Raw genomic sequence first — 13,220 nt, forward strand, 5'->3', positions numbered from 1 at the left:
TGTAATGATGCAAAAAAAAAAAAAGAAAACAAAAAGTATGTTGTGGCTGAGATTTTCATCACTTATGGTAAGATTTTGTGAAGAGATCTCAGCTTCTCCATACCAAAAATGGGTGATGAAGATTTTGGTCAGAGGAGAAAGATCCTTGGAGGGATGGCTTGTCTCTGATTTTGCTCAACCACCACAGGAGGTAGCTACAGTGGCTATGTGATGGAGGAGGCAGAAGTTGGAGCAGATGAAGCTGTCATCATCAATAACTCATCAAGGGCTAGGAATCCATCTTGGAGTGCAAGACAAGATGGAAGGCTCGGATTGATGAAGATTGGTGACCAAGGAAGGACCAGAGGTAATTGCATGTTGAGTTTTGCATTCGGTTATCTCTCCTCTCTCTATGGCCGAACCGGTTTACATGAAGAAGAGGAAGTTTGGCTTGGTTTATTTGGTTTCAACTGTGGAGGCTTCTCCCTATAAGTAAGGGAGAACAGCCAGGGCTTGAAGTAAGGAAAAGAGTGAGCACAGAGTTCCTATAGCTCCCCAAGTTAACAGAAGTTCTTCTCCTTCAATGATCTTTATTTTGTAATTTTCTGTTTAATTTTGTCTGTCTTGAGTCTCATGGAAAAAGGCAAACAGTGAGGTTTGTATGAAAAAGCCCTAGAGCGGAAAAAGGCAGAGTGCACAAAATTAAAAGAAAATCCATAGATGTCCTTAGAGGTCCTTTGTACATCTGTGTTATGTTTCATGATTTTGTGGGAATCCCCTTGCAAGTTGGGTTAGCACTTGGTAGTTGAAATCTTGGCAGTGACCAAGTCAAGTTCAGGATTGGGGTTTAGATTCTGGACTTGTCCCGGATAGTAAGGGTAGTTCCTAGGGAGAATTGGTGTATGTAATCAAGATGATTATAGTGAAATTCCATCATTGTTGTGATGGAGACTGGATGTAGGCTGTATTGCACTTGGCAGCTGAACCAGGATACTTCGTGGTGTGATTTTCTATCTCTCTTCTACTCCATTTCTGTTTCTGCTGCATAGGAAATAAAACTGGAAAATATCTCGTGCCGGGTTACAATATAAAAAGAAAAAGTCTCGTGGCTAGGTACGAGACAAAAATAAAAAAGTCTTCAGAAATTGTTTCAAAGACCAGCAAGTGTTACTAAGCAAAAAAGGGGCTAAGATTCAACCTCCCATTCTCTTAGCCACTGAAAAACCATCAATTGGTATCAGAGCTTGGTCTCAAAGAGATCAAGCTTTGCAGCTTGGAGAAAAGATCCAGATGGCAGAAAACAGTGGCTCAATCCTGGTGTCCTACAATCTTACAGAAGGACAGTCAAGCAACAGACCTCCTCTTTTCAATAGTAAAAACTACACCTATTGGAAAGAGAGAATGAAGATTTTTGTGCAAGCAGTAGATTACATACTATGGAAGATCATCCTGGAGGGTCCTCAATATCTAACCACCACAAGTGCTGCAGGAGTAGTTTCCTTTAAACCAGAAGCCAGTTGGACCGAAGAAGACAGAAATAAGGTGGAGCTTAATGCCAAGGCTATCAACTTGCTCAACTGTGTAGTCAGCTTCGAGGAGTACCGACGGGTATCACGATGCACAACGGCAAAGGAAATCTGGGACAAACTTCAAGTCACTCATGAAGGAACCACCTTAGTAAAGAAGACCAGGATAGACATGCTGAACAGAGAATATGAAATGTTCTCAATGAAGGAAGGAGAATCCATAGATGAAATGTTTGAAAGATTCAACATCATCATTGTTGGCTTGGATGCTATGGGGATTAAGTATCCTGAATCTGTGCTTGTGAGGAGAGTTTTAAGATGTTTTACAAAAGAGTGGAAAACAAAAGCATTGATAATATCTGAGAATAGTGGTCTTGATTCTATGACATATGATGACTTGAGAGGAAATTTACTTGCTTTTGAAAATACTTATTTGAAAAAGGATTCAAAAAATAAAGGAACTGCTTTTACATCTGTTACTAACCCCCTGGATGATGAATCCAGTGATAACTCATCTGAAAATAAATTTGTGTTGTTTGCCAAAAAATTCAGGAAAATGGTAAAGTTCAAGGAGAGAAGCAAGGGAAGCAGCTCTAGGAAACAAAGAAAAGATATCAGCAAAGTGATATGTTACAACTGCAAAGAAACTGGGCATTTCAAATCAGATTGCCTTAAGTTGAAGAAAGAAGAGAAGCCAAAGAAGGGAAAGAAGAAAGGTCTGATGGCCTCTTGGGAGGACTTGGAAAACAATTCAGAAGATGATGAAGAATTCGAAACCAAGTCTCAACCATGCCTTATGGCAAACCACGTTGAACAGGTAGTCATTCATAACCCTGATACTGAAGCTCTTCATCTTATGATATACCACCTTTATGAAAAAATTAGATGCTTCTTGCTTGATAACCAAGATCTTGAACAACAAATCACCATTCTTAAAGCAGAAAACGGTTTTCTCAAAGATAAATTAAGGGAGGCTGAAGCTGCTGTTGAACTTGTTGAAGAAAACAAGTAGCTGAAAGCCCAACTTAAAAGTTGTGAAAGTGATCATTGTGTTGTTGCATATGTGGACTGTTTTAAAAGAAATGAAGAGTTGCTTAAAGAGGTCAATGAGCTTAAAGAAGACTTAGCCAAGTTCACTCAAAGTTCTGAAAATCTAAATCAAATCTTGGCTAGTCAAAAACCTTTTTATGATAAAGCTGGCTTGGGCTTCTTTAAATCTGTTGAGAAACCTTATTTTGAAAACATTGCTTCATCTTTTAATGATACAAGGTTTCAAAACCCAACAAGCTTTAACAAAACAGCAACTCCAAGGTTTTGTAGACTATGTAACCGAAATGGACACTTTCCCATTCAATGCTTCTTTGGTGAAAGAATGATTGGTGACAAAGTTTACAAAGTTATTTTTTATTATAATGGATTGGGACAAAGGAGATGGTTTAACGTGAAAGGATCCAAGAAGATTTGGATACCTAAGGTCACTTGAGCTCATTTTGTAGGTATGCCTATCATCCAAGCGGAAGGACAATATGTGGTATATGGACAGCGGATGCTCTAGGCATATGACCGGAAAGACAACCTTCTTCATAAAGCTTGATGAGTATGATGGAGGGTTTGTCAGATGGTAAAGGAAAAATAGTGGCCGTTGGAAAAGTTGGTAAAAGTTTCTCATCTTGTATAAATGATGTTCTTCTTGTAAATGGTTTGAAACACAATTTACTTAGTGTAAGCCAATTGTGTGATTTAGGATATGAAGTTATTTTTAGAAAGTATGTATGCTTAGTTATGTGTGAAAAATCTGGGGATATTTTGTTTGAGGCTAAAAGATGCAATAATGTGTATGTATTGACTCTTGAAGACTTAAAAGATCAAAGAGTAACATGCTTCACTTCTCTTGAATATGAAAAATGGCTATGGCATAGAAAATTGGGTCATGCTAGCATGTACCAAATTTCTAAGCTAGTCAAGAAAAATTTGGTTAGAGAAATTCCAAATATCAAATTTGATAAGGATCTTACTTGTGATGCTTGCCAATTAGGTAAACAAGTAAAATCTTCTTTTAAACCAAAAGATGAAATTTCAACCAAGAGGCCATTAGAGATGTTACACATTGATCTTTTTGGTCCAACAAGAACTCAAAGTTTAGGAGGTAAACACTATGGTCTAGTGGTGGTGGATGATTACTCTAGATTCGGTTGGGTACTTTTCCTTGCTCATAAAAATTATGCCTTTCGTGCTTTCTCAACCCTTTGCAAAAGAATTCAAAATGAAAAAGATTTAAAGATTGCCCATTTGAGAAGTGATCACGGAAAAGAATTTGAAAACCAAGACTTTAAAAAATTCTGTGATGATTTTGAAATTGCTCATAACTTCTCATGTCCTAGAACCCTTCAACAAAATGGGGTGGTTGAGAGAAGGAATAGAAGCCTTCAAGAGATGACTAGGGCTATGCTATGTGAAAAAGAGATTCCAAAATTCCTATGGGCTGAAGTTGTAAATACAGCTTGTTACATTTTGAATAGGACCATTATTAGAAAAGGGTTAGAGAAAACTCCTTATGAGCTATGGAAAGGAACCCCTCCTAATCTTAAGTATTTCCATGTCTTTGGATGCAAATGCTTTGTACTTAACAATAAAGAAAACCTTGGTAAATTTGATCCAAAATCGTATGAGGGAATGTTTGTTGGATACTCCACCACTAGCAAGGCTTATAGAATTTACCTCAAAGATCATAGGACCATAGAGGAATCCATACATGTTTCTTTTTGTAATACTAATGCAATTCCCAGTGCTCCTTTAGATGATGATACAGGTAGTGAAGTAGAAACAAGCCATCAACCAAGTAAAGAAGGTCCCAATGCTGTCCCAAGTGAAGAATTTGTCCGTCCAGTTTTGTCTCATCAGGATGGAGGAGACATTTCTGTTTTGTCTCCTGAGCCAGCAAGAGAATCTGGAACAGAACAACCCACTGAAGCTCATCAAAGCTCAACATCACTCCGGAAGCCAAGAGAATGGAAGTCCATGAGGGGTTATCCTCATGACTTTATCATTGGTGATCCCTCTCAAGGTGTAACAACAAGATCCTCAACCAAAAAGCAAACCGAACCAAGCAATCTTGCTCTCTTATCACAAATGGAGCCCAATAATGTGAAGCAAGCTCTTGAAGATCCTTCTTGGATCAAAGCCATGCAAGAAGAGCTTGCTCAATTTGACAAGAATGAGGTTTGGACACTAGTACCTCATCCAGATGGTAAGAAGGTAACAGGTACTAAGTGGGTTTTCAAAAATAAATTAGGTGAGGATGAGAAAGTTGTTCGTAACAAGGCTAGATTAGTGGCCCAAGGTTACAATCAAGAAGAGGGTATAGATTTTGATGAGTCTTTTGCTCCGGTAGCTAGAATGGAAGCAATTAGGTTACTTCTTGCCTATGCTGCCCATAAGGGTTTTAAAATGTTTCAAATGGATGTCAAATGTGCTTTCCTTAATGACTTTATTGATAGAGAAGTGTTTGTGGCACAACCCTCCGGTTTTGAAGATAAAGAATTTCCAAACCATGTTTTTAAACTCTCAAAGGCTCTTTATGGCCTTAGACAAGCTCCAAGAGCTTGGTATGAAAGACTTAGTGCCTTCTTGTTGGAAAATTAATTTCAAAGGGGTACCACCGATACTACTTTATTTATTAAAGCATCTAATGATGATATTCTTCTAGTTCAAGTTTATGTGGATGACGTTGTGTTTGGATCGGCCAATGAATCCTTGTGTGAAGAGTTTGGAAAACTCATGACTAGTGAGTTTGAAATGAGTTTAACGGGAGAGCTAACATTCTTTCTTGGTCTCCAAATTAAACAAACTCCTAGTGGCACCTTTATTCATCAAGGAAAGTATGCTAAAGAATTAATAAAAAAATTTGGCCTAGAGAATTCCAAACCAATGGGTACTCCAATGCATCCAAACACTAAACTTGAAAAGGATGAAAATGGTAAAGATGTGGATGAAACTAAGTATAGAGGAATGATAGGTTCACTCATGTATCTTACTTCCTCTAGACCGGATATTGTTCAAAGCGTGGGTGTATGTTCAAGATTTCAATCTCACTCAAAAGAATCCCATCTTTCAGCCGTTAAACGCATCATTAGATACATTAAGGGAACTAGTGACTATGGCTTATGGTATCCAAAATCTGATGCTTTTTGTGTAGTAGGGTTTTGTGATGCAGATTATGCGGGAGATAGAGTGGATAGAAGAAGTACATCCGGCATGTGTTGCTTCTTTGGAAGCTCACTCAACATGTGGTTAAGCAAAAACAAGCCACCGTAGCTCTATCCACAGCCGAAGCTGAATATATTTCTGCATCTGCATGTTGTTCACAATTAATTTGGTTGAAAACACAATTAGAAGATTACAAATTAAAAATCAATAGTATACCCTTGTTTTGTGACAACATGAGTGCTATAAACATATCAAAAAATCCTGTTTTGCACTCAAGAACCAAGCACATTGAGATCAAATATCATTTTATTAGAGAACATGTGCAAAAGGGTACTATTCATATTTAATTTGTAAAATCCGAAGAACAACTTGCGAACATTTTCACTAAGCCCTTGTGTGAAGACAGATTCTGTTCCTTGAGAAATAGTTTGGGAATGATAGAATTAAGTTCTGTTAATAATTCGTGAAATTTTTTTACTCTGTTTGGTTTTGTCTCGTAGGAAGGCAGGAAACATTTTTAGGACGTGAGGAACGGGCCATGATTCAGGGGGAGATTGAACTGATATTAATTATCTTGGACCCCACCAAATTTATTTGACCCTACTCTGACCCGTTTTGAACCTCTCATTGTGTTAATCATACTTTTAGTTGTTGTCAAATCAAATCTTTATCTTTCCCTCATCCCTTGATTCTAGGAGCTAACCCTTCAACTTTTAATTTTAAAATCTTTCTTTGTTGATCACCGCGCATAACCCTCTCTCTCCACTCAACTCAATGGTCATTAACCACCTAATCTTCTATCTCCACTCAGCATTTAATACTCCCTGTTGCTGCTACTGCTGTTGAATGCTCTGTTATTTTGCTCTCTTTATATATTTGATGCTTTGTTATGTTTCATTGATTTGTTGCCATGTTTTGCTTTGTTATGTTTCATTGATTTGTTGTCCTATTTTGTTTTTCTTTGATCTGGCTCTATTTTGAGCACTTTATGGATTAATTTCGACTTGAGCTTTGATTGTCATTGATAAATTTATTTGCTCAAATGCATGTGTGATATGAAATTTTATTAAGGTGTTTGAAAAACATTTTCTTGTGAAAATATGATTCGGTCTTAAAGGATCCAAATCCTTGAAATTTTCATCTTTTAGGAATCCTTTGGAGCTTGTACACAGTTTTTGCTTTCTTATTTTGGTATTGTACTTGGATACTCTAGACCATTGTGTTTTGGTAGAAAAAAATTTTCTGCTCTTTGGTATGTTGTTTTCATTTATTTTGCAGGACCCCATTGATGACAAAAGGGGGAGAAAAAGATGAAAAAATTGAAAGAACAGGGGCTGAAATCATTTTTGATTCATGATCACCCCTATGCATAAACTCTATGTTTTCCAATGATTATGATCCGTTTTGTTGAAATGCTTGCTGTATTTGGAACAATTCTCGAAATGCTTGCTGTATTTGGAACTTAGTTAGTTATGATAATTTTCTTGTGCTCTGATATAACTCTGTTTAAGTGAAAATATTTTCCTTGCTAAAAACTGATAATTTTTGCTCTGATATGTTGATTGGAAAATGTTGTTCAAATTATTTGGCAGCAAATTGTTTTGAATTATCAATTGTGTTTTTGGTTGCTATGAACTCTGTACTCAAGCATTTTGTTTGCGTTTGAGCAGAAAATCAATTTTATGAAAACAAATGAGTTTTGTTTATCACTCCAATTCTGCTCATAAATCAAGCCATTCTACATTACAAAATTTTATATGTTGAATAACATAGTTGCCTTAAGCTTGATTTCAAAAGTTACAGGTAAAAATTCCCTTGGTAAAATAGCATACATTAAGGGGGAGCCATGTAACAATTGAAAAGGAAGGAATCCAAGTATTCACAAAGGGAGTGTTCTAATTTTTTATCCTTTTCCATTTCAATTTTTAATAATGTTTGTCATCAAGGGGGAGATTGATGAGTTTGGAAAACTCTAATTTAAATTGATGATGATCAAACATTATTAAAATAATTAGTTACAAAATTATTAATGTAATTTTAATCCATATGTGCTAATTGAAATAATTTTGCTATGCAGGTTTTTACAATTGGGCCGAAAAAAAAAGAAAATTATAACAAGCCCAATTGTATCAAAAATGTATTCAGCCTTGGTATTAAATTATTGTGATTATGGTGGCTGAAATTATGGTTATGTCACTTGGGCCGAAAAGAAAAGAAAAAATTCCAAGCCCAATATGAATGTAAACATTCAGCCTTGTTCAAAATGCTTAAGTATTATGGCTGAAGCAATTTGTGGTTAATTGGGCCTGAATCAAATTGATCTAGCCCAAAATAATTTGCCTCAAGACCATTAAGGTTGGTCCGAAAATTAAAAGAAGAGAAAGCAAGGAATGCTTCCAACGGATCTATTTCTCTCATGTGATGGATTCCAAATTCATTCAATTATCATTAATTGCATGGGAATAATGAGAGAGAAAAGGCAATTGATTTGATTGCTGCCTTAATGATACACGCTACTCAGCAAAGGGAAGAAACAAATTCAATTAATTTCATTCTCTTTCCTAATTTAATGCCTTTCTAATTTCTCTCTCTTCTCTCTCTACTTGCTTCTCACTTTCGATCACTTCCATCACAGCAAGCATGGAAGCTATGGCAAGCTACCGTAGAGAGGAAGATGAAGCAAGCAACAAGACTATTGTAATGATGGCAAGAAAAAGAAAACAAAAAGTATGTTGTGATTGAGATTTTCATCACTTATGGTAAGATTTTGTGAAGAGATCTCAGCTTCTCCATACCAAAAATGGGTGATGAAGATTTCGGTCAGAAGAGGAAGATCCTTGGAGGGATGGCTTGTCTCTGATTTTGCTCAACCACCACAGGAGGTAGCTACAGTGGCCTCCGTGATGGAGGAGGCAGAAGTTGGAGCAGATGAAGCTGTCATCATCAATAACTCATCAAGGGCTAGGAATCCATCTTGGAGTACAAGACAAGATGGAAGGCTCGGATTGATGAAGATTGGTGACCAAGGAAGGACCAGAATTAATTGCATGTTAGGTTTTGCATTCGGTTATCTCTCCTGTCTCTATGGCCGAACCGGTTTGCATGAAGAAGAGGAAGTTTGGATTGATTTATTTGGTTTCAACCGTGGAGGCTTCTCCCTATAAGTAAGGGAGAATAGCCAGGGCTTGAAGTAAGGAAAAGAGTGAGCACAGAGTTCCTATAACTCCCCAAGATAACAGAAGTTCTTCTCCTTCAATGTTCTTTATTTTGTAATTTTCTGTTTAATTTTGTCTGTCTTGAGTCTCATGGAAAAAGGCAAACAGTGATGTTTGTATGAAAAAGCCATAGAGCGGAAAAAGGCAGAGTGCACAAAATTAAAAGAAAATCCATAGATGTCCTAAGAGGTCCTTTGTACATCTGTGTTATGTTTCATGATTCTGTGGGAATTCCCTTGCAAGTTAGGTTAGCACTTGGCAGTTGAAATCTTGGCAGTGCCAAGTCAAGTTCAGGATTGGGGTTTAGATTCTGGACTTGTCCCGGATAGGAAGGGTAGTTCCTAGGGAGAATTGGTGTATGTAATCAAGATGATTATAGTGAAATTCCATCATTGTTGTGATGGAGACTGGATGTAGGCTGCATTGCACTTGGCAGCTGAACCAGGATACTTCGTGGTGTGATTTTCTATCTCTCTTCTACTCCATTTCTGTTTCTACTGCATAGGAGATAAAACTGGAAAATATCTCGTGCCGGGTTACGAGATAAAAAGAAAAAGTCTCGTGGCTATGTACGAGACAAAAATAAAAAAGTTCCCAGAAATTGTTTCAAAGACTAGCAAGTGTTACTAAGCGAAAAAGGACTAAGATTCAACCCCCTCTTCTCTTAGCCACTGAAAAACCATCATGGGCTAAACCCATCGGGTCAGCCCGTTTACCCATTTAAGTGGGCGAGCTTTGCCTCTAAAATTAAGCCCGTTTAAATTTCGGGCTAAACAGGCTGAGCCCAATTAACCCAAAAAAAATGACGGGTTAAACGGACTAGCCCACGGGCTAAACGGGTGGCCCGTTTATATTTTTTTTGCATTTCTTCAAAAAAAGTAGCACTTTTAGCCGATATTTCTCTCGATCCGACCTGAAAATCCGACCCATCAACAAAAAATATTATTTTTTAAAGGTTTTTGACCTAAAAAAAGTGATATTTTTGTCAAAATATTATTCAAAAAATAAAATAAAAGGATAAACGGGTTGGCCCGTTTAACCCATGGGACTGACCATAAACGGTCCGGGCTAAAAAATTATGGCCCGCGAATAAAGCGGGCTTAAACGGTCCAGCCCATTTAACCCACGGGCTTAACGGGCCGGACCTAAATAGACCGGACTAGCCCGTTTGACAGCCCTACAAGTAACTTGTCTCTCCTTCTCAACCTCTGAGCCGAGATTATCTTAGTCTTTCACCTCTTTCTGTTGTGTTTTTAACCTCGGGTAACTAAGTGCGGTTAACTGTGAATAAGCTCGACATGCAAGCACTAACTAAGTTTTCTCGTATTCACGCCCCTTCTTCATTAAAGTCCAGTCCTTGTCCACGAAGATTTTAGCCTCTTTTACCATCATAAATTTAGCAAGACTTTAATTTTTTATTTAAGGAAGCATTGACCACAAAATTCACAAAACACTTTACACATTTTTACACTCTTTTGACCGAATTCTTGAGAGAGAAAGAGAAAAAATTCTTACACTTTTTCTTTGCGTCCCAGCCCTTATTTCAACTCTTCTTCCATTGTTCTTCATGTGTTTTTCAAGTACTCAATCCATACAAACATAAACTCTTGCCCCGTTTTCACTAATTCTTGTGTTTATATCAAAATTTTGGCAAGGTAAACTCTTGTTCCTTCTCTTTTTTTCTGTTTTTTTTAAATAGTAGCTATGATGAGTTCTTACTCTCCTCCATGTATAGAAAACTATTTTTTAATCATCCATGGAGCACGCCTAAAAACATAGAGAAATTTGAGCTTAAAGTGATTGAATTTTGATGTTTTTGTGACACTTTTCAACCAAAAATGAAATTGCACCACCACCAGTCGTGCCTCTGCCTTTATGTGTGTTTTTTCTAGTGTGTGAAAGTTTTAAGAACTGAATTAAATAAGAGGTAAGGGTTACACATAGTTAGAATATATATTTGTGCTTGATTCGATGTTCATATAAGCCATTTTATGGTGATTTTGTGCTTAATTTTGTAATCTGTAAATTTAGTGGTGCTTCTCTGTTTTTGCCTTATTATTTGAGTGATATATGAAACTTATTTATCTCTAGAAATTGCATGAAACCACTGAAATTATTTGAAACACTTTGAATTTACGTTTCAAGCTTTAAAAGTTACTAAAAGTGGATAAAAATAAAAAACTGCACCCCTGAAAATTCAGCCACTAAATAATAATGAAAGTCACGTGTATAAGGGTTAAAAAGATGATAGAAAATTGATTTTAATCCTATGGAACAAAGGTGTAAAAGTAAAAAAAGTATTATGGTCATTTTTAAATAAAAAGAAGGTTAAAAATATAATTTAATTAAAAGATAAGTAAAATTCTAAATTTAGTGTCATTAAGGATAAATTAAAAATTCTATAAATTAATTGCGTCAAAATTATCATTACAAGTATGGATTATTGTTTAGATCCAAATTTGAATTGGACTGATTTCGATTTGCTTGCATGAGATTGAGTTGGTCGAAGGAAGAGTATAGAAGAATGAAGGAGAGAAGGATGATGGGGAATAATGATATGATTTGGAGAATTATGGTCAAGAACACTAGAGAAATCGATCAAGAAAATTGTAAGAAAATGAAAGAAAGATCCAAATTCAGATTCTTTTAAAGATTTTCGACTGTTTTCTCTTTCACGCTCATCACACCATGTAAAAAGAGGTGAGTTCAAAAAGAATGCAGTAGGAGAAAACTTCACGAATTCAAAACAATGTGTTCTTAGTCTCTAAAAACTTCATTTTCTCAAACAAGTTCTTACAAGCAAGTCACATGCTATATATACTAACAACTAGCCAGCTAACTCCTATAATCATAATTAGTTTTAACTACCCAACTAACACAATTACAGCTACGATTAACTAACTATATTTTATTATTAGACTTTAGTCCATGTAACAGAGACAAGTCGTCACTCGACTTAGCATTTTGGAAGTTGTATGGGGACCATTTCATAGAAAAATGCTTCTGCAAATGCATATAAGAACTAAGGATTAAACAAATATTCTCCTTAGTCGAACAACCTCGGTTAAATAGACTAGTGGAAGCAGCAAACAAAGTTGTGCTCAAAGAGCTTAAGAAGAGACTCGAAGATGCTAAGGAGCTATGGGCATACGAACTAGTTAAGTACTGTCTTCTCGTCATATCGTACCACACTCCAATCCACTATTAAAAAAGCATCTTTTTGGCTAACCTATGGAAATGAGATGATGATTTCAATGGAGATTGACAAGGCCATCCCCAAGGTGCTAATAGAAGGATTTATCAAAAGCCCTCAAGCAAAGCGGCTCTCAAGCAACGGATTACCCAAAGCTATAACCATAGTGTCTCACTGAGGAGCTTATGAGAAAATGATCTCGCATTACAACATGATAACATTCTAGCACCCACCCCTGACAAAAGAAAGCTAGCCCCAAATCGGAAAAGATCCTATAGAGTAACTCAAGGGTGCCGAGACACGAGTTTACGAAACACTGCCAACTTAAGATAGTTTATCCCTAGAGTACATTAATGACATGGTAACCTTTCTCTACTTGTCCAAACAGAAACTCTCTCTTACCTCAAATACCTTAAAAATCATTCACGAAAACTTTAGCCGGACACAATTATAAAGTTATTATTAGGATAAAGTACTAAATTGGTTTCTATGTTTTGACTTAATTTTGTTTTGGTCTTTAAGGTTTAAAGTGTCTTATTTAAATCCAAAAATTTTTTATTTAATTTCAATGTAGTATTGCCGTGAAGTCAATGTTAAATAATTAATGTCACTGTTTCATCAAACCTTAATGTCCTTTCCTAAAAAAGAAACACAAACTCAATAGGCACAATATCAGCCGCGGATGCATCATCGCGAGCCATTAACCTTGGTCCAAGCACATGGAGAACATCGTCGAGAACTCGCTTTCTGCAGGAAAGTTCATCGGTGGCAACGAGAATAAGACCATCGTCACCTCTACTGCGGAGAACTTCCCTTGAGAATCGAAGAGTTTGGTTATATAAGTTTTCTATATCTGAAAAATTGAGTTTCGTTAATTATTTAACATTGACTTCATGGCAGGACTATGTTAAAATTAAATAAAATTTTTTTGGAATAAGACAATTTAAACTTTCAAAACCAACATAAGATTAGATCCAAACATAAAAAATCAATTTAGTACTTTATTCTTATTATTATTTGAATTTATATATCCAATTTTAACATTGATTATACAAATGCTTACCCCTAATTGCTCAAAATCATATTTACTTCTATTCAACT

The sequence above is a fragment of the Arachis ipaensis genome, chromosome B06 (genome assembly GCF_000816755.2).
Source record: "Arachis ipaensis cultivar K30076 chromosome B06, Araip1.1, whole genome shotgun sequence".
In the NCBI taxonomy this organism is placed as follows: domain Eukaryota; kingdom Viridiplantae; phylum Streptophyta; class Magnoliopsida; order Fabales; family Fabaceae; genus Arachis; species Arachis ipaensis.